Source organism: Symphalangus syndactylus, chromosome 12, assembly GCF_028878055.3.
Source record: "Symphalangus syndactylus isolate Jambi chromosome 12, NHGRI_mSymSyn1-v2.1_pri, whole genome shotgun sequence".
In the NCBI taxonomy this organism is placed as follows: Eukaryota; Metazoa; Chordata; class Mammalia; order Primates; family Hylobatidae; genus Symphalangus; species Symphalangus syndactylus.
This window is the reverse complement of record NC_072441.2, coordinates 45,525,182-45,548,912: the sequence shown is the minus strand read 5'-3', so window position 1 is coordinate 45,548,912 and position 23,731 is coordinate 45,525,182. Positions and strand designations below refer to the sequence as shown.

General features: G+C 42.9%; 1 protein-coding gene across 5 annotated transcripts in view; it reads left to right on the top strand.

Moving 5' to 3' along the window:
• Nucleotides 1-23,731, top strand: part of TGFBR3 (transforming growth factor beta receptor 3) — a 210,694-nt gene that overhangs the window by 1,408 nt on the left and 185,555 nt on the right. The window contains exons 1-2 of one of the 5 annotated variants that reach the window (XM_063625480.1): nucleotides 6,822-6,836; nucleotides 20,114-20,193. The exons of 3 other annotated variants lie outside the window; for them this stretch is intronic. The gene's annotated coding sequence lies outside the window, so the exon portion shown is untranslated. Of the gene's footprint in view, nucleotides 1-6,821; nucleotides 6,837-20,113; nucleotides 20,194-23,731 lie in introns of those variants that run through there. One more of the 5 variants, XM_063625481.1, reaches the window with a different exon arrangement.

The following is a 23,731-nucleotide window of genomic DNA, read 5'->3' as shown; positions in this document are numbered from 1 at the left end:
GGTTTGGAAGTAGTCTCCACAGGTAGTAAAAACACGTCAAGACCGTTTCTTCTTCCTGAATGCAGAGTGCAAACAGTTACTTCAGTGTGAACTCAGTTGTTTCTTCTGGATAATGATAACAGCTAACGTTTTCTAAGCCTATACTGTGTGCACTTAATCCTCACAGCATCTCTATGGGAAAAGCACTATTAATAACCCTATTTTGAGGTCAGGAGTTATGGCAATCTTACAGATAAGACAGATAAGACACTAGAGGTTAAGTTACTTGTCCAAGATCATACACAACTTTCTGTTAGTTCTGACTCCAAAGCTAGCTTCCTCCCTCAGCGGAGAGCGGCAAGTGCAGGCCGGTTTGTGTGTACATAGATTTGTGTGCACATAGATTTGTGTGCATAGTCCATGCATCTTCTCCCATCTTTCAGCTTTCTATTTGAGCTGAACGCATATTTCTTGAAACACACATAAGGTATCTGTGATGAATTTAGGTGATTTTACATACTTATGAGGGTGCCGAATTAAAGTTCCTCTGAAACTGGCCCCAAATAATTATAAATAGAACTCTGACTTACATTAATTAACATGGATTTTTTTTTTTTTTTGTGACAGAGTCTCGCTCTGTCCCCAGGCTGCAGTGCAGTGGTGCGACCTCGGCTCACTGCAACCTCCACCTCCCGGGTTCAAGAGATTCTCCTGACTCAGCCTCCCGAGTAGCTGGGACTACAGGCGCGTGCTACCACGCCCAGCTAACTTTTGTATTTTTACTTTTGTATTTTTAGCAGAGACGGCGTTTCACCATGTTGACCAGGATGGTCTCGATTTCTTGACCTCGTGATCCACCTGCCTCAGCCTCCCAAAGTGCTGGGATTACAGGTGTGAGCCACCACGCCCGGCCAACATGGATCTTTATTCTTAATTTCTTTTATTAATTCTCCAGACATTGTTGATCACCATTACTTGGCTTCCTTAGGAAACAGCTTGGGGTTGGCACAGGAGGCAGGGAAATAATTCTTACCCCCTTAAGGGCTATTAACATGAAATTGATTTCATGCCATTGTGTCAGTTAAAGGATGTTGCTCTATTTCTTGCTGTTCTTTGCTTTTGGCTTTATTTCTGCATTGTTTAGTGTTTCAAGGCTTGAGCCTGTTTTTTTTTGGCCCTTCAGTTTGTCATTTGTCAACTTTAATTTTTCCTGTTTTGATGGAATCTGACCGTTACACGGCAGCTTTGCCTAACAACTGTTGATTCAGCTCATGTTTTTAAATATAAAAATCACCAACATAGTTTTGAACCCCAGCACTTCAAAGGCAACCCCTGGGGAGTTCATTGTTATTTTGAATATTAGTCAATAGGGGGAGCATAACACACTGCTGATATCTATAAGGCGCATAAACCCGTTTTTAGAGTATTAAACATATAGTTTGAAAGGGGAGGGCAAAATATCTAGCAAAATAACCAAGTTGCTTTTGGAGTTTATAATGGAGGACTAGATTTAATTTGAACTGATTAAGAATGACCTGGAGGACAGGGCCTGTATGTTGAATACATGTCAAGAACTCCATGGTGGCTGGACAGATAATAGATAAACACACATATAGTTTTTTTTTCAATTTGTTTCCTTAAGTGGTGTGTAGGCCAGGCACAGTGGCTCACACCTGTAATTCCAACACTTTGGGAGGCTGAGGTAGGAGGATCACTTGAGCCAAGGAGTTCGAGACCAGCCTAGGTAATATAGTGAGACCCCATTTCTTTAAAAAGTGAAGTTTGTATGTAAACTAATTTTGTGTGGTTTGAATATATTTCAGCTTATCTAGGAGAAATGGAAATCCAGAGGAATTTGTTATGAATCCTTTTGTAATGATCTTCATTTGTCTTTTGCAGAAAACTGAATATAATGAATTCGTTCTCAGGGAGGTTGGTGTGTTCACAATCCTGTCATCATCTTTCATTAACATCTTCTCAGTGCAAGACAATAGGGGATCAGTAATCCTAAATAACAGCAGTTCTATTACTGTGCATTCCTCAGAGGCTTACGTTAATATTCAAGTATAGTACTAGTTCAGATGTATCATATTTGATACTAGTATAGATGTGATGTGTCTATGAATACTCATACTTGTAAATATAAACAATAAGAATATGCTTGAAAAAAATCAAACGACATTTATTTATTTATTGAGATGGAGTCTCTCGCTCTGTCGCCCAGGCGGGAGTGCAGTGGTGCAATCTCAGCTCACTGCAAGCTCCGCCTCCCAGGTTCACGCCATTCTCCTGTCTCAGCCTTCCCAGCAGCTGGGACTACAGGCACTCGCCACCATGCCCGGCTAATTTTTTTGTATTTTTAGTAGAGACGGGGTTTCACCGTGTTAGCCAGGATGGTCTCGATCTCCTGACCTTGTGATCTGTCTGCCTCAGCCTCCTAAAGTGCTGGGATTACAGGCGTGAGCCACGGTGCTTGGCCAAACTTGACTTTTAAAAAAAGTTTTTGGCCAGGTGTGGTGGCTCACGCCTGTAATCCCAGCACGTTGGGAGGCCGAGGCAGGTGGATCACTTGAGGTCAGGAGTTCGAGACCAGCCTGGCCAACACAGCAAAACCTGATCTCTACAGAAAATACAACAATTTGCTGAGCGTGGTGGTGCACACCTGTAATCCCAGCTACTCTGGAGGCCGAGGTGGGAGGATCTCTTGAGCCCAGGAGGTGGAGGTTTCAGTGAGCTGAGATCATGCCACTGCACTCCAGCCTGGGAGACAGCAAGGCTCTGTCTCAAAAAAAAAAAGTTTTCAATTTTTGTCTGTAGTTTTGTAGGCCAGTTTCCTTTCTTGTTTCTTGCGTATTATGTAGTATTTTTAAAATTATTTATTTATTTATTTATTTTTGAGACAAAGTTTTCACTCTGTCCCCCAGGCTGGAGTGCAGTGGAGCAATCTTGGCTCACGACAGCCTCCGCCTCCCGGGTTCAAGAGATTCTTCTGCCTCAGCCTCCCGTGTAGCTGAGACTACAGGCGCATGCCACCATACCCGACGAATTTTTTGTATTTTTAGTAGAGACGGGGTTTGACTGTTAGCCCGGATGGTCTTGATCACCTGACCTCATGATCCACCCGCCTCGGCCTCCCAAAGTGCTGGGATTATAGGCGTGAGCCACTGCACCCGGCCTTCTATTATGTAATATTGATTTACCTTTATTTCGTTTACCACATTAGGGTCCCATGGATCCTATTTTAAAATAACTTTCAAAATTAGTCCAGACCCTTCTTTTTAAATCTTAGCGTTGCGCTTATGTGTGCGGAATTAGTGGGTTCTTGGTCTCACTGACTTCCAAGAATGAAGCTGTGGACCCGCGCGGTGAGTGTTACAGCTCTTAAGGTGGCGCGTCTGGAGTTTGTTCCTTCTGATGTTCGGATGTGTTCGGAGTTTCTTCCTTCTGGTGGGTTCGTGGTCTCGCTGGCTCAGGAGTGAAGCTGCAGACCTTCGCGGTGAGTGTTACAGCTCATAAAAGCAGTGTGGACCCAAAGAGTGAGCAGTAGCAAGATTTATTGCAAAGAGCGAAAGAACAAAGCTTCCACACTGTGGAAGGGGACCCGAACGGGTTGCCACTGCTGTCTCGGGCAGCCTGCTTTTATTCTGTTATCTGTGGGCCCCACCCACATCCTGCTGATTGGTAGAGCCGAGTGGTCTGTTTTGATAGGGTGCTGATTGGTGCGTTTACAATCCCTGAGCTAGACATAAAGGTTCTCCAGGTCCCCATCAGATCAGTTAGATACAGAGTATGGACGCAAAGGTTCTCCAAGGCCCCACCAGAGCAGCTAGATACAGAGTGTTGATTGGTGCATTCACAAACCTTGAGCTAGACACAGGGTGCTGATTGGTGTGTTTACAAACCTTGAGCTAGATACAGAGTGCCAATTGGTGTATTTACAATCCCTGAGCTAGACATAAAGGTTCTCCAAGGCCCCACCAGAGTAGCTAGATACAGAGTGTCGATTGGTGCATTCACAGACCCTGAGCTAGACACAGGGTGCTGATTGGTGTATTTACAATCCCGAGCTAGACATAAAGGTTCTCCACATCTCCACCAGACTCAGGAGCCCAGCTGGCTTCACCCGGTGGATGCTGCACCGGGGCTGCAGGTGGAGCCGCCTGCCAGTCCCGCGCCGTGCGCTCGCATTCCTCAGCCCTTGGGTGGTCGATGGGACTGGGCGCTGTGGAGCAGGGGGTGGCGCTCGTCGGGAAGGTTTGGGCTACACAGGAGCCCACAGAGACAGGGGAAGGCTCAGGCATGGCGGGCTGCAGTCCCGAGGCCTGCCCCGTGGGAAGGCAGCTAAGGCCTGGCGAGAAATCGAGCGCAGCGCTGGTGGGCTGGCACTGCTGGGGGACCCAGTACACCCTCCGCAGCCGCTGGCCAGGGTGCTAAGTCCCTCATTGCCTGGGGTCAGCAGGGCCAGCTGGCTGCTCCGAGTGTGGGGCCCGCCAAGCCCACGCCCACCTGGAACTCCAGCTGGCCCGCAAGCGTCACACGCAGCCCCAGTTCCCGCTCATGCCTCTCCCTCCACACCTCCCTGCAAGCTGAGGGAGTGGGCTCCGGCCTTGGCCAGCCCAGAAAGGGGCTCCCACAGTGCAGCGGTGGGCTGAAGGGCTGCTCAAGTGCCGCCAAAGTGGGAGCCCAGGCAGAGGAGGCACTGAGAGCGAGTGAGGGCTGTGAGGACTGCCAGCACGCTGTCACCTCTCACTTATACTACAGAGTAGCATTTATTTAGGATCTCATTTAGTCTTCTATGCTTTGCTCTAGTTTACTCAAGTTATTCAACAAACACTTATAACCTCCTACTCCCTACTAGGCTATGGTTCCTGGTCTTGGAGCTTGGCAAATTAATTGTCCTTATTCAGTGCTCTGATGACTGGGGGCCAAAATGCCTTCAGGTTGCTTAGGGCTTTCTTACAGAAAGCCTTTCGTTTGCTTGAAGAAAAGTGTTGTTCATTCTTTTTAAGACTCAAAGGAATTAATTTTTCTCTCTTGCATGCAAACTTGGTTGTGACTTGTAAAAGTCAGGTGAGTGCTTGTTTTTCTGAGGGCAGAATCTGAGCCTAAGAGCCCAGGGAACTCAACTGTCCTTTGAATTTTAAGAAGGTGATCACTGCTGACTTCTTTAGTTTATAAGTGAAGACCAATTTCCTGGCTTCAAAAATCTGTGAAAGGTCCTGATTTTACATTTTGAGCTTAACAGACAGAACAGTTAGAGTTTAGACTGTGGCTGTGTAAGTAGTAACTTTGCTGTAATATTTTGCCTGGATGATTCTGCTCTGTGGTCATTTTGAATTACCTCCGTTCTTGATAATTCATTTTGAAATGTCTTTTTGTGGTGCTTTCATTGCCGTTGGATAAAAATCGTAATTGTCAGATTTATTTTTTATTTTTATTTATATACTTATTCATATAAAAATATATATGTAAATATATGTAAAATCTCATATATAATCTCAAAATATATATTGTATAATATATTATATATATATAGAGAGAGACAGAGTCTCACTGTGTTGCCCAGGCTGGTCTCGAACTCCTGGGCTCAAGTGATCCTCCTGCCTCATCTTCTCAAATTGTTGGGATTACAGGCATGAGCCACTGCTCCTGGCTGTCAGATTTATTAGCTACTAAAGGACAGTCTTCTTTTTCAGTCTTAACAGTTATTTAAAAGTGATTTTATTGCCATTTCCATCAGTCTACTGGAGCATTTTTCTTATATTTTTATTTTTATTTTTCGTTTATTTATTTTTTGAGACGGAGTCTGGCTCTGTCACCCAGGGCGGAGTGCAGTGGCGTGATCTCGGCTCACTACAAGCTCCGCCTCCCGGGTTCACGCCATTCTCCTGCCTCAGCCTCCGGAGTAGTTGGGACTACAGGCGCCCGCGACCACGCCTGGCTAATTTTTGTATTTTTAATAGAGACGGGGTTTCACCGTGTTAGCCAGGATGGTCTCGATCTCTTGACCTCGTGATCCACCCGTCTTGGCCTCCCAAAGTGCTGGGATTACAGGCATCAGCCACCGCGCCCAGCCATATTTTTAAACTTATTTAAAACAATTGTAAATTTAAAAAATGTTAACTTTTTTGAAATTTGCATAACTTGAGTTAGATAAATGTTTTTAGGGGCCTTTAATGTAAAAGCAATCTTGTATTGCCACTAGGAATATAAACAATTTGGAATTTAAGAGTGAATCTAGGTTATATGAAAAACTAACCTTTAACACATAATAGTGAACCTTCAGCAGATTGAGTGAAGGCATTTCTGTAGGAAGAAAATTAAGTGTACCAAGAGCCATAGCAGTAAATTCTCTGGTTCTACATCTTCAGAGTAACACTTGGAATGATAGCATTGTTTCTTTGCAGCATTTCATAAAACACAAGCTGTTGCTAATTTGTTCAGTTTCTAGTCAAGCTGAAATAAATCAACACAGCTTGGAAGGGCCTTACAAGAAGGATCTGGGTTCATTTCCTGGGCTCTGTCCATTTCTAGATTTCTTATTTTATATCTTTTGAAATAGCACATTTGTTTGTTAACTGACATTGAGCTTTATTTTCTCTGCTTGCAAAGTCCTTGCTTAAGAATCAGCACAAATTTCCAAGCATTCTTCCTCCCCGCTTGAATAATGATTTTGATGTCTTGCTCTCTCAACCAAAGTGTGTTTTTGAAACAACGTTAATATAAATTCTGCATGAGGCTCCTCTCATTTGGAACTTATTCTTCATTTTTTATTCTTCAGTTTTTCAGGCCAAAGATGAAGACTTAATAGGCTGACAACTGCTTATGAAGGATAGAGACCATATTTAAAATGGAAGGTCTGGAACAAGAACCCCAGAACCATGCCTTCAGGCCATCCTAATGTGCCCTGCTGAAGATAATTTTTTGGTGTAGGGGGGCAGGGCAGGGAGCTTAATGTCTGGTTTTTGTGGTGGTGTTTCTTTTATGTTGAAATCTTCTTCCAGCCTGGGAAGAGGATTCAGTTATATGTAGAGCCTAGCAAAGTTGATTTTTAGACTTAGATTTTAATGGTTTTTTTTTTTTTTTTTTTGAGACAGAGTCTTGCTCTGTTGCTTAGGCTGGAGTGCAGTGGTGTGATCTTGGCTCACTGCAACCTCTGCCTCCTGCGTTCAAGCGATTATTGTGCCTCAGCCTTCCAAGTAACTGAGATTACAGGCGGGGGCCACCACATCTGGCTAATTTTATTTTTAGTAGAGACAGGGTTTCGCCATGTTGTCCAGGCTGGTCTCGAACTTGTGGCCTCAAGTGATCTGTCCCCCTCGGCCTCCCAAAGTGCAGGAATTACAGGTGTGAGCCACCATGCCCGCAAGCCCACTTTAATGTTAAACTGTTGCCAAGATAGTAATTTAGAATTAAGTCTGAAATTTTAGCTCTATCTTTACTTAAAAAATGGTTGTAAAGAAGCATATACTCTCTGGACATTGGACTCCTAGTGAAGGGGGCCTTTGGAGTTGGGTGCTGTTTGCAGGAGGATGAAACACCTGCTTTTCTGTTCTTCCAGGCACATAATTCATTTCTCTGGTATATGCCGAAAGTCAGGTTTTTTGTGTAAAATTGCTGATGGATCATTTGTAAAAACACATTTAAGTTGATTAGTCCTTGAAAAATGATCTTTAGAAAATGATCTTTACAGATACTAGTCCTTGAGCTTTCCTGTGGATCAGATTGCCTTGGGCGAAAGTCTGCAGTTTCACAGGCATGACTCACTACATTTTATAGGTGAGAACATCAAATGGGCCAGGTGGAGGGTCTAGTAGAACTCTGGATTTCTTTTTAAATTTGTATCATACTATTTTGCTAATGGAAACTTGATGAATACTTAATTCCATCTGGCAAGTGAAAAGGGTCCCTTTTGGGAGTATTCGTTTTGTTAGCATTTTTAGTGATTTATTGTTTTGACAGTGTGATATTGGTCCTTGGATGCAAAAATACTCTGGAGACTATTTGGAAATTTCATTTTATAATTAACTAACTGTGTGATAATTGCTGGAGCAGAATGTGGCTTTTTTTTTTTTTTTTTCTTTTCATTCTGGAAGGTTATTTGAGGTGAAAAACTTAGATTCTAATCACAAAGGCTTGTGTTCATGTGGTACCCTGAGTACTTTTGTAAGATACCCACTGTGTTGCTAAGAGTTATCTCTTTTATGGTTTTTTCTTTAAAACAAAACTCTTCTGAGTCTTCATAAAGAATAAGTATCTCATTTTGTTATATTAGATTTTGTGCAGTTGGCTGGCAAATTAAATTTAACTTTGAGGGAAAGCACCATTGACTCATTACATACATTTTGCATCATTGCAGTGTAAGGTCTTCCCTATGTGTGTGGGAGAAGTTTCTGATCTAAATGGGCATGTTTCCTATTGCTGGTCTATCTTTTAGCCAAAGCATTTCTGAATAGACATTCCTATTCATTTTCTTATTTTCGAGACTTTAGAGAGATTGTTACTTGTTATGTATTCATGATAAATCATCTGAATTCTGAAAAAAATACTTAATGCCAACAACCCATTTTGTAAAGACACTTGTCTTTGAGCTTTTAAGCTGTCATACTCATTATTTGTTACAATAGCTGTACAGCCATTGGATGTATCATGTTTTTGACACAGGAGCTAGAGGTAGGATGACCTACTTGTTGCATTTCACATTTTTCCATATTTATATCTTTTTTCAATTTGTGGCATCTTTGTTTCATTGTTAGAGTGGTTGTTCTCTAAGACGTTCCAGGTTTTAATTTCATTCACTGGGGGGCTAAATAAGGAGCTTTCCTGTAGAACCAATTCTACTAAATTCCTGAAAATGTCAGTTAAAAATTAGCCAGGCATGGTGGTGTGTGTCTGTAGTCCCAGCTTCTCAGGAGGCTGAGGCAGGAGGATTGCTTGAGACAGGAGGTCGAGGCTGCAGTGAGTCATGATCATACCACTGCACTCCAGCCTGGGTGACAGAATGAGACCAGACCTTGTCCCCACCCCCACCACAAAAAAAAAAAAGAAAACATGAAGAAAAAAGAAAATGCTTCCAAAAAGTATCCCATCTAGATACCATGCTGGTTAGGGCTTTTGGTCATGTTTGAATGGGAGATAGCTGAACACAGAGCAGGATTTCAATGGGTAGGGAGGCTAGGAAAAGGAGGAGGGGAGTGTCTAATTTGTTGGGAGAAAATCCACTTTTGCATAATAATAGGGGATTTAAGTGTTTTCTTTGGAGTTAATGTATATTTCAAGTAGGTAGATAGGTAAGAGGTTTGCAAAAGAAATTTTGCTAAGGTTGAGGTTCTGTAGTTGGCAACTCTTATAACCCTGAAGATCCTGTTCTCTAAAGCCAGGAAAAAGCAGTCTGTTTCCAATTATGTATCACAAAAAATAGTGAAATTAAGCCAAGAAAAATGATCATTTGGGAGTTGGGTTGCTTTTTTTTGCAGAGGGTAAAGGAGAAAGGACTGTAGACACACATTTTAAAGAATCTGCTGGTTTTTCTGTTGGCTTTCAGATTTTTCTCAAATGCTCTGTATTGGAAATTAAGAATAATTTTAGGATTAAAGGCTTTTTCCTCCTTCGGCTTCTTTTTGTTTCTCAGAGAGCAAATAGAAGAGCATGTAGGCAGTTTTTGCTGACATGAAGGGGTTTGGGTCCAGTGTTCCGGGACCCAGCTTGTGTTTTGGTAAAGCCTTTTCCTGCCTGAATGGTCCCAGGTTATGGGCTCACAGCATCATACCTGGTAGTGGTGCTATGGTTTTTGTTATATGAATTTTTTACCATGCTTTGAACTGAAATGTAGTCCCTGCTGTCTAGCATTATTCTGCTGGAGGAGAAAACCAGGGATGTTAGTGTGGGAAAGGTATGGAGGTGCGAAGCCTAGCATTTGCATGATGTGTGGGTGAATATATTGTCCTCAGCACTTGTCAGAAGCAACTAGCCTTTCGGGATGCCTACTGCTAGTTTCAGGATTAGTGGTCCTGTGAGACCTAGGTGTTAACTAAGAAATCTCCTTTCCACTGCCAGAAGATCAGCCCCGGCAGGTCTTAGTTCCTGTTTCTCACACCTTACACCTCCACAGTGTTGAATAAGACTTTCCTGATGCTGCATAATCTTTGATAACTCTTAGTCTTGTCACTGAGGCTAATGTGTTTTAGCTCTTGGTGCTTTTCTTCTCACCTCCCATTTACTCTCCTACCTGCTGCTGGCTCCCACGCCCACCACACCACCACCACACCCCCATGAGGTGCTAGAAGAGGTGCGAAGGACGGAGTGCAAAGTTGCATTTGCTGCTTTACTATCCTTTTTCCCCCATTTTTTTTCTTGGTTTCCCTGAAACGAGTTCTCCTGGTTTTCCTCTTAAGTTCCGGATGTCTCTTCAGTCTTCCATTTCATTTCTTTTTCTTTTTTTTTTTTTGAGACAGAGTCTCACTCTGTTGCCCAGGCTGGAGTGCATTGGCACAATGTTGGCTCACTGCAGTCTCCGCCTCCCGGGTTCAAGCAATTCTCCTGCCTCAGCTGCACACTTCCACCCCCCAAGTAGCTGGGATTACAGGTGTGCGCCACCACGCCCAGCTAATTTTTGTATTTTTAGTAGAGACAAGGTTTTGCCATGTTGGCCAGGCTGGTCTTGAACTCCTGACCTCAGGTGATCTACCTGCCTCAGCCTCCCAAAACGCTGGGATTACAGACGTGAGCCACAGTGCCCAGTCCAGTCTTCGTTTTCAATGCTTGATCCCTATGGGTTGACATTTTCCAAGGTTGCATTTTCCTTTCCTCCTCTTCCCTCCCCTCCTCTTTTCTTTTCTTTTTTTTTTTTTTTTTTTTTTTGAGACAGAGTCTCGCTCTGTTGCCCAGGCTGGAGTGCAGTGGCGCAATCTCGGCTCACTGCAAGCTTCGCCTCCCGGGTTCACGCCATTCTCCTGCCTCAGCCTCTCCGAGTAGCTGGGACTACAGGCGCCCGCCACCACGCCCGGCTAATTTTTTTGTATTTTTAGTAGAGACGGGGTTTCACCGTGGTCTCGATCTCCTGACCTCATGATCCGCCCGCCTCGGCCTCCCAAAGTGCTGGGATTACAAGCGTGAGCCACCGCACCCGGCCCCTCTTTTCTTTTTCTTGTCTTTTCAGTCTACATTGAGTTGCTTATATTTCTGTGCTTCAATATCAGCAGCTCCCCGTTTTTTCACACCCATATTTCCAACAGCCTATCGGACAGTGCCATCTGGTTGTTCTGTAGATTTTTCTGTTACAGTCCAAAAGCCACCATATTACTTCTCTGTGGTCCACAGCCTCCACAGTGTCACCTTCTGTATTTCCCATGTCCCTCCTTCTCTGGGGGGTGGGGGGGTTCCCTGCTTACTCTTCCAGGCTCTCACTGCTGCCAGCTCCTCCAGTGGGGCTTTATGTGGCTCTTCCTGGCAGGTGCTTCTCTTGCTGACTCGTGAGAATGTTTTTTTTTCTTCGGCAGATTCCCCAGAGCAGGATCGAGTCTTACCATCTTGGTATCCTAGGTATGTCGCATGGGCCTGGTTTATAGATCTATTGTCAAATGGAATTCTTCATTTCAGCCCACTTCAGTTATGGCTTTGGGGAAAGATCAGTCTTACAGTTGATATAAATTGTAGCTATAGAAAAGACACAGGAAATCAACTCAGAATTATAGAGTTTAGGGTTAGAGTGGGGCTTAGAATAATCTTCCTTAAGTTTCTCTAAAGATGAGAACAACCAGAGAACAGTGTTTCCCTCCTTGCCCCTCTGCAGCCTAGTTCCCACCCAATAGCCAGAATGATTGTGATAAAACCTAAGTCAGATTACTTCATTCCCTTGCTTAAAACACTCTAGGCTGGGCGTGGTGGCTCACGCCTGGAATCCTAGCACTTTGGGAGGCTGAGGCAGGTGGATCACAAAGTCAGGAGTTTGAGACCAGCCTAGCCAGCATAGTGAAACCCCGTCTCTACTAAAAAAAAAAATTAGCCTGGCATGGTGGTGGGCACCTGTAATCCCAGCTACTCAGGAGGCTGAGGCAGGAGAATCGCTTGAACCCAGGAGGCGGAGGTTGTAGTGAGCCGAGATTGCACCACTGCACTCCAGCCTGGTGACAGAGTGAGACTCCGTCTCAAAAAAACCCCCCAAAAATACTCTACTGTTTATTCTTGTCTTTCTCAGAATAAAAGCCAGAATTCTTACTGTGTTCTGTAAAGCCCTGCACAACCAGCCCACCACTCTCATGCTGGTGACCCAGTTGACTTCCCTCTTGTGCTCTCTAGGCTGCTCACTCTGCTCCAGCTGCTGCACCTGACTGTTGGTCCCTGAGCATGCCAGATACGCTCTGTCTCAGGGCCTTTGCATGTGCTGTTTCCTTTGCCTGGAATGTTTTTCCCCAAATAGCTACAGAATTCGCTTCTGTTAGGTCCTTACTCAAAACAGACTAAACCAAACCAAAGCCCCACACACATACTTTGTCTCTCCCTTTTCTGCTTTGTTTTCTTAGCATTGGTCTCTATATAATATATAATTATGTATCTTGTTTTTAGGTCTCTATATAATATATAATTATGTATCTTGTTTATAGTCTTGTCTCCTTTAGTTAGAATGAAACCTCCATCAGGGCAGGGATTTTTATGTTTTGTTCTCTGTTGAATACCCACACCTGGAACAGTCCTGGCATGAAGCAGGTACTTGATAAACATTATTCAATGAATAAATGAATAAGAAGCATTTTATGGGTTTCTCTTTTTTTGTGTGTGGCAGGGTCTCACTCTGTTACCCAGGCTGGAGTGCAGTGGCACAATCTTGGCTCACTGCAACCTCTGCCTCCCGGGTTCAAGCCATTCTCCTGCCTCAGCCTCCCAAGTAGCTGGGATTACAGGCACATGCCATCAGGCCCAGCCAATTTTTTTTGTATTTTTGGTAGAGACAGAGTTTCACCACGTTGTCCAGCCTGGTCTTGAATTTCTGATCTCAAGTGATCCACGATTACAGGCGTGAGCCACAGCGCCCAGCCCATTTTATGGATTTCTTATAGCCCCAGTTATAGGTGCACTCAAGGCATTAAAAAGGGAAAATTGGGCCGGGCGTGGTAGCTCAGGCCTGTAATCCCAACACTTTTGGAGACCGAGGACAGGAGTTCAAGACCGGCCTGGCCAACATGGTAAAACCCCATCTTTACTAAAAAAATACAAAAATTAGCTGGGCATGGTGGCAGGCACCTGTAATCCCAGCTACTCGGGAGGCAGAGGCAGGAGAATTGCTTGAACCTGGGAGGCAGAGGTTGCAGTGATCTGAGATAGTGCCACTGCAGTACAGCCTGGGAAACAGTGAGACTCCATCTCAAAAAAAAAAAAAAAGGGAAAATTGGCCAGGTGTGATGGCTTACCCTTATAATCCCAGTGCTTTAGGAGGCTGAGGCAGGAGGATTATATGAGGCTAAGAATTAAATATTAGCCTGGATAACATAGTGAGACCCCATCTCCGTAAAAAAATCCTAAAAAGTCAGCCGGGTGTGGTGGGGCACACCTGTAGTCCCTGCTTACAGGGACTGTAGTTGAGGTGGGAGAATAGCTTGAGCCAAGGAGTTCGAGGCTGCAGTGAGCTATGATCATGCCACTGCACACCAGCCTGAGTGACCGAGTGAAACCCTATCCCCCCCTCCCACAACTCCCTCAAAAAAAGGGAAAACCATCAATCTCGGGGAAGGAGAATCTGATTTTTAAAAAGCCTCATTTAAGACTCGTTGGACTAGAACACTGACCTCATTTTCATGTCTGACTCGAAGCAGCACCTGTGGGTCCCCCCATCCTTACAAGTGGTTTGGGAAGACTCCCATTTTACCTCTAACAGGCATGGGCTTGTTGAGGTTTCTCTCTGCCTGTGGTTTGCCCTTTAACCCAGCAGGCTACAAAGATGAAAAGCAAACAGAACATTAAAGAAAAGAGCTAGGGAAGAGGGCAGGGGGAAACAGGGCAGAATTTCCTTGCAGCCCTGACATCTTGCCTTGTTTCTGTGCCCATCCTCTTGTCTGGTTACACAGTCCCTTCCAGAGCTGTCTTGCTTGGGGGCTGTGCTCAGTCTTGAGACTTTTAGGCCAAATGACTCCTGAGTTTTGCTTTGATGTTCTAATTTCTTTGAAAAGAAATCTTAATTTTACGCAAAAAGGAGATTGGAGAATGGATTCTTTAAAATTAAATTACCATCTTTTCAAGTGAAGTTTTAACCCTTCTCAAGATAAGGGGTTGTCACTGAAATTTCTGATTGCTTCTACTGATGATGCTAGTGGGAAGTCAGGATTGGCAGGACCCCGTCTTGTGAAACCAATACCTTAAATCCTCAGGGCAATAAATTCAGCTCTGAAGAAGTGTCAGACTCTTATGGGTAGGGATTATGTGGAATGAAGTACATAATTTGTATTAGTGTAATAGTAAAGTTAGAGGAATTTGCCTCCTGCTCTTATTGAGATAACATCAGCATGGTTCCTACAGGGATAGGAAGCCCAGCCAAGAAAGTCAAAGGCTTAGGAGGAAGCTGTTGGCCATGTACAAAGCCTGCAGTGTCATTCACCCTGGGATTCAAAGGTATCACATTGAAAATAAATTGTCTAGAATGGAGCTGAGTTATCAGTGAGTAGTTAAAAATAATCATAGTTACCATTTCCTAAACTGTAACAACATACTAGGACGTAAGTGCTTTATTTATTTATTTATTTATTTATTTATTTTGAGACGGAGTCTCGCTCTGTCGCCCAGGCTGGAGTGCAGTGGCGCAATCTCGGCTCACTGCAAGCTCCGCCTCCCGGGTTCACGCCATTCTCCTGTCTCAGCCTCTCTGAGTAGCTGGGACTACAGGCGCCTGGCACCACGCCCGGCTAATTTTTTGTATTTTTAGTAGAGACAGGGTTTCACTGTGGTCTCGATCTCCTGACCTCGTGATCTGCCCGCCTCGGCCTCCCAAAGTGCTGGGATTACAAGCGTGAGCCACCGCGCCCGGCCAGTGCTTTATTTATTAATTTAGTTAATCATCATAACAATCCCATGAAAGAGATAGAATCATTATCTCTACTTTACAGAGCAGGCATGGAGCTTTAAGTAAGTTGCCCAAAATTATATTGCTTAGAAAAGACAGGTGGGGGATTTGAACTCAGGTAGGCTATGGGGGCCCCACACATTCCACTATGCTGTACTGTAGTCTGCTTCTAGGACAAACCAAGCATGCTCTTACCTCAGGACCTTTGCACTCACTATTCCCACTGCCTGGGAAGTTTTTCCTTTAGATATTGTCATAGCTTTGTCTCTTACCTCTGTGCTTAAATGTTACCTTGTCTGGGAGGCCCTCTCTGACCACGCTGTCTAAAATAGCATCCCTCCTGTCATCACTCTCTCTCCTTAACCTGCTTTATTTTCCTTTCCTAGGTCTTATCATGCCTTGATATATTATTGATTTGTTGTCTTGTCTGTCCCTACCTTTAGAAGGTAAACTATGTGAAAACAGGAGTGTGTTTAATTTGCTGCTATGTGCCCACCTCCCTGAACAGGGCCCAGGACAGGGTAGGTGCTAATAAATGTTTGTTGAGTGAATGAATGAAGTAAACTAAAACTGCTGATCAAGGCCTGCCACCCTGGTTTCAGAACAAAATAATGTGTCCCTTATGCCAGATCTCATCAGACTACCCACCACCAGAAAGTGAGTGTCCATGTGGGGCCTGGTTGATGTCTACAGTGGCTTAGTAATAGGCACAGTCCCTATCTTTTTTTTGGAAGTCAGCTGTTTCTGGAGGATCCCCTGTTTGTAGTAGTTAAGAGCATGGGCGTGGAATTAGTCAGACCTGGGCTTAAGTCCTGGTGCCAGGATTTATAAGCTGGTGACTTGGGGTTGCTTAGCATCTTTTTTTTTTTTTTTTGGTGACAGAGCAGAGTCCCACTCTGTTGCCCAGGCTGGAGTGCAATGGTGCCATTGTAGCTCACTTGCAGCCTTGAACTTCTGGGCTCAAGTGATCCGCTTGCCTCAGCCTTCCAAGTAGCTAGGACTATTGGCATGTGCCACCATGCCTGGCTAATATTTGTGTTTGTATTTATTTTTATTCTTTTTTTCAGAAACTCCTGATATTCAAATTATTTTTGTTTTTTCTATGTTTCCCAGGCTGGTTGTGAACTCCTGGCTTCAAGGGAGCCTTTGGCCTCCGCCTCCCAAAGTCCTGGGATTATAGGTGTGAGCCACTGTACCCAGCCTTATTTAGCATCTTGAAGCCTCACATTTCTCACTACAAAATGGAGTAAAGGGCATCTGTCTCCTTGTATTGTTGAGAGGATTAAATGAGAAATTGTGATATACATGATAGGTGTTCAATAGATGATAACTGAGACATTTTGTGGGTTCAGAAGAAAGCAGAGATGTCAGCTTCTGACAGGAAGGGGAATAAGGTATAGACACGTGATCAACCATGGAATAATTACAAAGCAGCATGTGGACAAGTCTTGGCTTTGCAACTAAGTAGCTGCGTAAAGCTGGGCCAGTCGTTGAGCCTTTCTAATTTTTGGTTTGCTAATCTGTAAAATTAAAGGGTCGGAGTAGATACTACCTATTTCTAGCATTCCAAGTTGGCTCTCACTAGAAGATAACGTGGAACGAATTATACACAAAATGTTAAGTGACAGAATGTTCACAGTAGGATGGGATTAATCAGAAGTCTCTTCTAGAATGAGGTGAGGACCATCAGTAGAGTTCTTGGACTTTGAGGAATAGCATAAAAATGGCAGATTGTGATAAAATGGTCAGATCTGACAAAATTCAGATTTTATGTGTGCTTACATTGTTGGGAAGATACTGCATTTAAATAATTTTTGTTTACATAACTTATATATTAAAATAGCTAATGTAGTATTAATATTCTATTTTTTCTTATGTTGTCAAGTTGACTATTTTTCTTGGATAACACTTTCCCGTGTTGTGAAGTTATTCCTGCTAGCCTTTACATAATTACGCATTTCAGATTTCCACAAGTGTGTTTGAAGTCTCATTTTCTAGAAGGGATTCAGGATTATTAGTCCATGTAATGACAATTATAGTATGATATAGAATAAAAGATTTTCTTCTTTAATTTCTTCATATTAGAGATGAAGGTAGTAGGACCCAGAAAGTCTGAGCTGGTAAAACATGCTGATGGTTGCACTCCTGCCTCCTTTTCCTTTGAGGATGCCTGAGGTTCTTATACACAACTCTTATTTGTTATCGAGAAATGTTCTAATAACTTATCATCCTGCTGTACTATTTTTTCTCTTTTCTTTTTTTTGAGACAGAGTCTCACTCTGTTGCCCAGGCTGGAATGCAGTGGCATGATCTCAGCTCACTGTAACCTCTGCCTGCCGAGTTCAAGCGGTTCTCCTGCCTCAGCCGCCTGAATAGCTGAGATTACAGGCATGTTCCACTACACCTGGCTAATTCTGTATTTCTTGTAGAGATGTGATTTCACCATGTTGGCCAGGTTGGTGTGGAACTCCTGACCTCAAGTGATCTGCCCACCTTGGCCTACCAAAGTGCTGGGATTACAGGTGTGAGCTGCCACTCCCGGCCTGTACTATTCTTATTGTAGTATGCACAGTAGTATATATACCTGTAGTCCACTGTGGTACCTTCATTAGATGCCCACTGTCAGCCAAGTGTAGGTAGACTGTGATCCGCCTTGCTGGAATTAAGACAGTGGGAAAGCCATACTTGGAAGGAAATAATTACATAATAATTACAACCTGAAGGGTTGTACTGCGTTCTAGGTGTCCAAGTTTAACTTGGTCCAAGGGAATCAGAGGAGGCTTTCTTCAAGAAGTAAGGCTTATGCTGAGACCTGAAGATGTTAGAAAGTGACCGTCCTAGGGACCATGGAGGGATGTTGAGTTCCGATATAGTGAACATCACTTTTGGAAGGTGAGGACTTGGCCCTTTTGTGGGACTGAATTGACACTAGGGTGGCTGGAGTGTGCAGAAGATGAGCTTGGACTAACTAGACGATAGTTGGTGGCCATGTGAAGTTTTGCTGTTTATCCGGACAGCAGTGGGCAACCACTGAAGAGTTTTAATTCTTGGTGTTTCACATGCCTGGGCTGTAAACCACCACACCTGGTGCACTTTTAAATGTTTTTGTAGAGACAGTGTTTCACTGTTGTCCAGGCTATCAAAAGCTTTTGTCAATGGCCAGGTGCTTGCTAGGGCCTGAGGGAGGATGACTGTTGTCCTGAGAATATTCTGCTATGCTGAATTTTGCTCGAATAATTACAGCTTTATGATTTAAACCTTTTTGATGACAGCTGATTCCTCATTCTAGGTAGCTTGGTTGGTTTGGTGGCAGTGCCAGACCGAGTTCCACAGCCCCCAGCTAAACCCCTGCAGCTAATTGGGAATCATCAAATAGAATCGAGAAGGGCCCTGCAGCCGGATCTCTGTAACTTATACCAGAAATGTTGAGGCAATGGCTTCACCACCATTTGGACAGTTTTGCTACATTATGAGTATCTTTAGAACCCATACCTTGTATGGAATTTGGGATCGTTATTTTTTTGTGATGGAGGGAATTTTTGAAATTCTAGATGATAAAGTCTAATCTCAAAAATAATACAAAATTTGCTACAAACAACTATTTCTGTTGCCTTGCTACTAGTAGTTTGCTTATTTTCTTTTTGAAAGTCTAGGTGTATTTTAACCATAAAAATACCAATGACTATTATTTATTTAAAATAGACAGTGTGGGGCCGAGCACAGTGGCTCACACCTGTAATCCCAGCACATTGTGAGGCTGAGGTGGGTTGATCACCTGAGGTCAGGAGTTCCAGACTAGCTGGGCTAACATGGCGAAACCCTGTCTCTACTAAAAATACAAAAATTAGCCAGGCGTGGTGGCGCATGCCTGTAATCCTAGCTATATGGGAGGCTGAGGCAAGAGAATTGCTTGAACCCAAAGGCAGAGGTTGCAACAAGCTGACATCATGCCACTGCACTCCAGCCTGGGTGGCAGAGTGAGACTCCATCTCAAAAAAGAAAGAATAAAATAAAATAGACTGTGTGGGCCAGGTATTGTTTTAGGTACCATGTCTATATTCTGTCTCATATATTATAATCAAAATATTGCTACCATTTTACAGATGAGGGCGTGGGAGGGGCTAAATGACTTGTCCAGTGTAACACAGCTGGGTAAGCCAGGGTTTGAACCCCCAAATACAGTTCTTTATTAATTCTAGCTTAAAGGCAGACACCCTTATAAATGAAAAGCTACAGAAACCTTTGGATGCAAAAATCTAAATGTGAAAAGGTAGTTCTTAGAGTATTGCAAGGGTGGGTGAAAAAGCCATCCTAGTTTGTGAGTTTGAATAAAACATGGTCTTTTCCAACTTTGTGAAATGTGTCAACACCCACCCTCCCTTTTTCCTGTATTTTGCTTGGGAGTGAGGTGTGTTGTGCTTGGGATAGATGGAAGGGCTCTTAAGGACGGACTGAAGTTCAGCCCCAAGGAAACCAAGGCTGCTGGGGCCAGATTTGTTGATCATGCCCCCAGCCAGGAATGAGGGTGGGCCTGCTCTGGAGGGACAGCCTTCCTTGCCTCTGAAGGCAGCTGGCACAGAATAGGCAGAGTGGAGTCAGGCTTCTCCGCTCTCCTCGTACCCTCTGCGTACTGCTTCCCCCATGCCTACCAGTACAGGTGGTTCCAGAGTAATCTTCCTCCTTTCTTGTCCTGCCACTGGCAGCCACAGAATGTTGGGACTAATTAATCTGACACCTCAGGATAATAAATCTCTTTGGTAGAAACAGCTTGCTAATGATAAATTATAGTTTCAGTACTGTACATGCACAATCTCATCTGATTCTTGCAACACCCCTGTGATGTAGCTAAGTTTCGTCTGTTACACTTTTTACAAAGGAGAAAACTGAGGCTCCATTCTGATCTAAACCCCCATCCTTTCTTGTCTGACATGCTGTGAGAATCTCAACTGATTGTCCAGGCACTCTGGCCTCCCTTCAGTCTGTTCTCTGTACAGTGTGAGGGAAATCTTTAATAATCCCATCTGATCATGCTATTCCCTGTTTAAACCCCTCCCTGAACTTACTCCTCTTCTCTTTCCCTTTCAGCTCTGCAGCTCTCCTCCCTCCTGTAATGCTTCCTCTGCCTGCAGTGTCACCTGACTTTTTAAATCTTCGCTTATCCTCAGGTTGTGTATACTTTTCCTTTAGAGCTCTGATTATATCTTGTAATTACATATTTGTGATTATTGTCTGTTTATCTCACCGGCTTTTAAGCCCACAAGGGCAAAAAACATGTCTTTTTGGCCACTGCTTAGCAGAGTAAGCAATAAAGATTTATTGAAAGGAGAAACTCCGGAAATTAAATGTCTTGTGTGAAGTAGTAAATGATAGTTTTACTAGGATATAAGCTCCCTGAGGGCAGGATTTTTGGCATCTTTTTTCATTGCTATGTCCCTGGCACCTTGAACAGTGCCTGGCATATAGTAGTAATATTTATTGAATATCAGTTGTGCTTGGATGTGATTCCAAAGATTTCTTATCCAAATCTAGGACTTTTTCTCTCTTTATGACAAATCTATCTGAAGATGGGGATTAGTTTAGTTCTGATTCTGAATCAACTCATGGGTGTAGCCAGGCCATGTTAGCCATCTAAGGGGAAGCTACTAATTTTTTCTTACTGGTTCTTAGCCTATTGCCAGACATCCATTTTGCCACAGTTTTTCTCTTAGATAGAGCAAGATTTCTCTCCTTACCTTAGGGAATATTGTACCAAACCAGATCCTTTTGAATATTGGTTTAGAACGTGATGTTTTTAAGGATTCATTTGGATGGGATTTTTTCAGCTAATCTTGGTCTTTACCTGTGCACTTTGTTGGGTCATGAGGGCATGTGGGGCAGTATGCTCAGTTTAATGGACTCAGAAATAAACCCAGGGGATCTCTGAAATGAGCAGAATTAGCAGCACATTTATTTGCTTTTTTTTTTTTAACCCATTAAGTTCTCAGAATTTTCTTATGTTCATTGATGAATACTAAGTGTTCATCAGTTCATCAAAGTTCACCTACCTTTTAAATGGAACATGTTGCTTTGAAATGTGGGCAAAATGACTATTATTCCAAATTGCTCTTTCACGATCTCAGAGTACCCTATTTATATTTCTACTTTTTTTTTTAAATACTTTAAGTTCTAGGGTACATGTGCACAATGTGCAGGTTTGTTACATAGGTATACATTAGGTATACATGTGCCATGTTGGTTTGCTGAACCCATTAACTCATCATTTACATTAGGTATTTCTACTTTTTTTAAGTGAAAGCAAGTTTATTAGAAAGTAAAGGAATAAAGGAATGGCTACTCCATAGACAGAACCTATATTTCTTTCTTTTTTTTTTTTTTTTTTTTGAGATGGAGTCTCATTCTGTTGCCCAGGCTGGAGTGCAGTGGCTCATTGCAATCTCTGCCTCCTGGGTTCAAGTGATTCTCCTGCCTCAGCCTCCCGAGTAGCTGGGATTACAGGCACGTACCACCACGCCTGGCTAACTTTTGTATTTTTAGTTGAGCTGGAGTTTCACCAGGTTGGCCAGGCTGGTCTTGAACTCCTGACCTCAGGTGATCTGCCCAGCTCGGCCTCCCAAAGTGCTAGGATTACAGGCATGAGCCACTGCGCCCAGCCAGAACCCATATTTCTAAAGAAAGCATTTAGTTCATAAAGTCCAGAGATTCTTTGAGGTCAAAAAGTCAGGATTGGGAGTCCCCGATGTTTGCAGTCAGTGTGGTAGAACCTCACAGAAGAAAGATGAGTTTGCATTTCATTAGTTTTATCAAAGCTACAACTTTTCGGAAGCCTTCAGTCCATCCAGCATTCCAGGGAACTGATTCCTAAGTCGGGTGTTAAGGCACTGAGGTGTACAAGTTGTGGCCAAAACTGGAGTTCAGCTGAATGAGAATGACACACTTCCCTTTTGCTTCTCCTCTGCCTTGGGAGCCTTTCACCACACTGGGGAGATTAGACAAAAACCTTCTGCAGTTTATTTTCTTTTTGAACAAGTTACATTATGGAGAGACTTTTAAGCTAAAAGAAGAAAAGCTCCCTTTTTGTTACAAACAGCAGTGTATAGTTTCAACTTGTCCAGGACTTCCTCAGAGATGTTTTAAGATCCGGTGTAAACTTGCTGTGGTTTGCCTTTGGGCATCAAACTGTTTAGCTTGGCTCTATTATATCTGTAATTGCTGCATTTTAATAATTGCCCAATATTCTTGTCAGCAATTTGCAGCCTATATTTTTAATGGAACCATTTGCTTTCTTTTCCACAGGTTTGTTCAGACCTGGTTTAAGCCCCTGGATTAACGCAGCACAGACCCTCAGACCCACTGCAGCTGTGGGCAGGGTGACGCAAGCTCATTAAATATTCCCACAAGCTTCGTGCCGCTTACAGTTTATGTGCTTCATAAAATCCTCTGGGAAGTCATCCTCTTCTGAGATCTCCTTACAGGGATTTGCTTTATAAAAGTTGTCTTTAACATTTGCTGAAATAGCATATTCTTTCAGAGAGGTTTTTCCTTATCAAAATTATTATATAGGCAGGAGGCACTATAGTTCTTGTGAACCAATTCACTAATTTAGGGAATCTAATATTTTGAAGGGAAAAAAATAGAGACAGATACTCTTTGTGGTGGTTGAATTTTTAAGTTAACAGAGAAGATTTCCATCTGATCAGAGCTGATGTGGAATTATGGAGACAGAAATGTTGGACTTTGAGGGATAATAAGTCAGTTTAATGGCTCCCAAATTATCTCTATAATTTAGTCAGCTTTTGAGACAAGACCGTTGTGTCATTGATGACTTATGCCTCAACTTGACTGGTAATTTTGTTCTTTTAGTGAGTCCACTCTTTAGCTTATCTCCTTTTGTCTGTTGTAATGTTTATTTTTCAGTAAACAAAAGATTGAACTGGATTTACAGTAGCTAAGAATTACATAAATAGCTATACCTTAATTTCTCCACTTTATTGGTATAAATACCTCAAAGAGAATGGACAAGTACTGATACAGTACAGTAATTATAGCTAACATTTATTTGGTTGGTTGTTATGTGCTAGGGACTGTTCTAAGCATTGTGTATGTATATTAACTAACTGAATCCTCACAACAGCCTACCATACATTTCTTACCACAGGATATGTTCATTCATGAAGAGCAAGCTGCCTAACATTACCATTTGGTAAGGGGCAGATTGGATTCACATCCAGGAAGATTTTTAATCTTTATCATAATCCATATGCTATTCATACTGGGATTTTAATCACTATCGTATATCAAGATTGAACCATGGTGCCCCCCCTGGCTATATAATAATTTAGTTTTAAGACATATCTAAGAAATTCTTTTTGAAATTTACTGTTATTATTTCTGGATAGGTAATACTTGCACATGGTATTAATACAAAACCCAGAAGGGAATTCAGTGAAAAGGCTTCTGCTCCCTCCCACCCCTGTCCTGCAGTCACCCTATTTCCCCCGTTCTCATAGGCAATGTTACAATTGCAAAGAGCCATTTTAAATATCTTTCTCTTTGACACTTGGTGCAATAAATTGAGACCATTTAATTAAAAATTCATTTAAAATAATTTTTTTTGTAATGTATCTACAAGTGCCCACATTGGCTTTGTCTCTGAATGTAGCGGGCAGCTCCTGTTGGGTGATATTTCCTGAGTGAGGATAACAA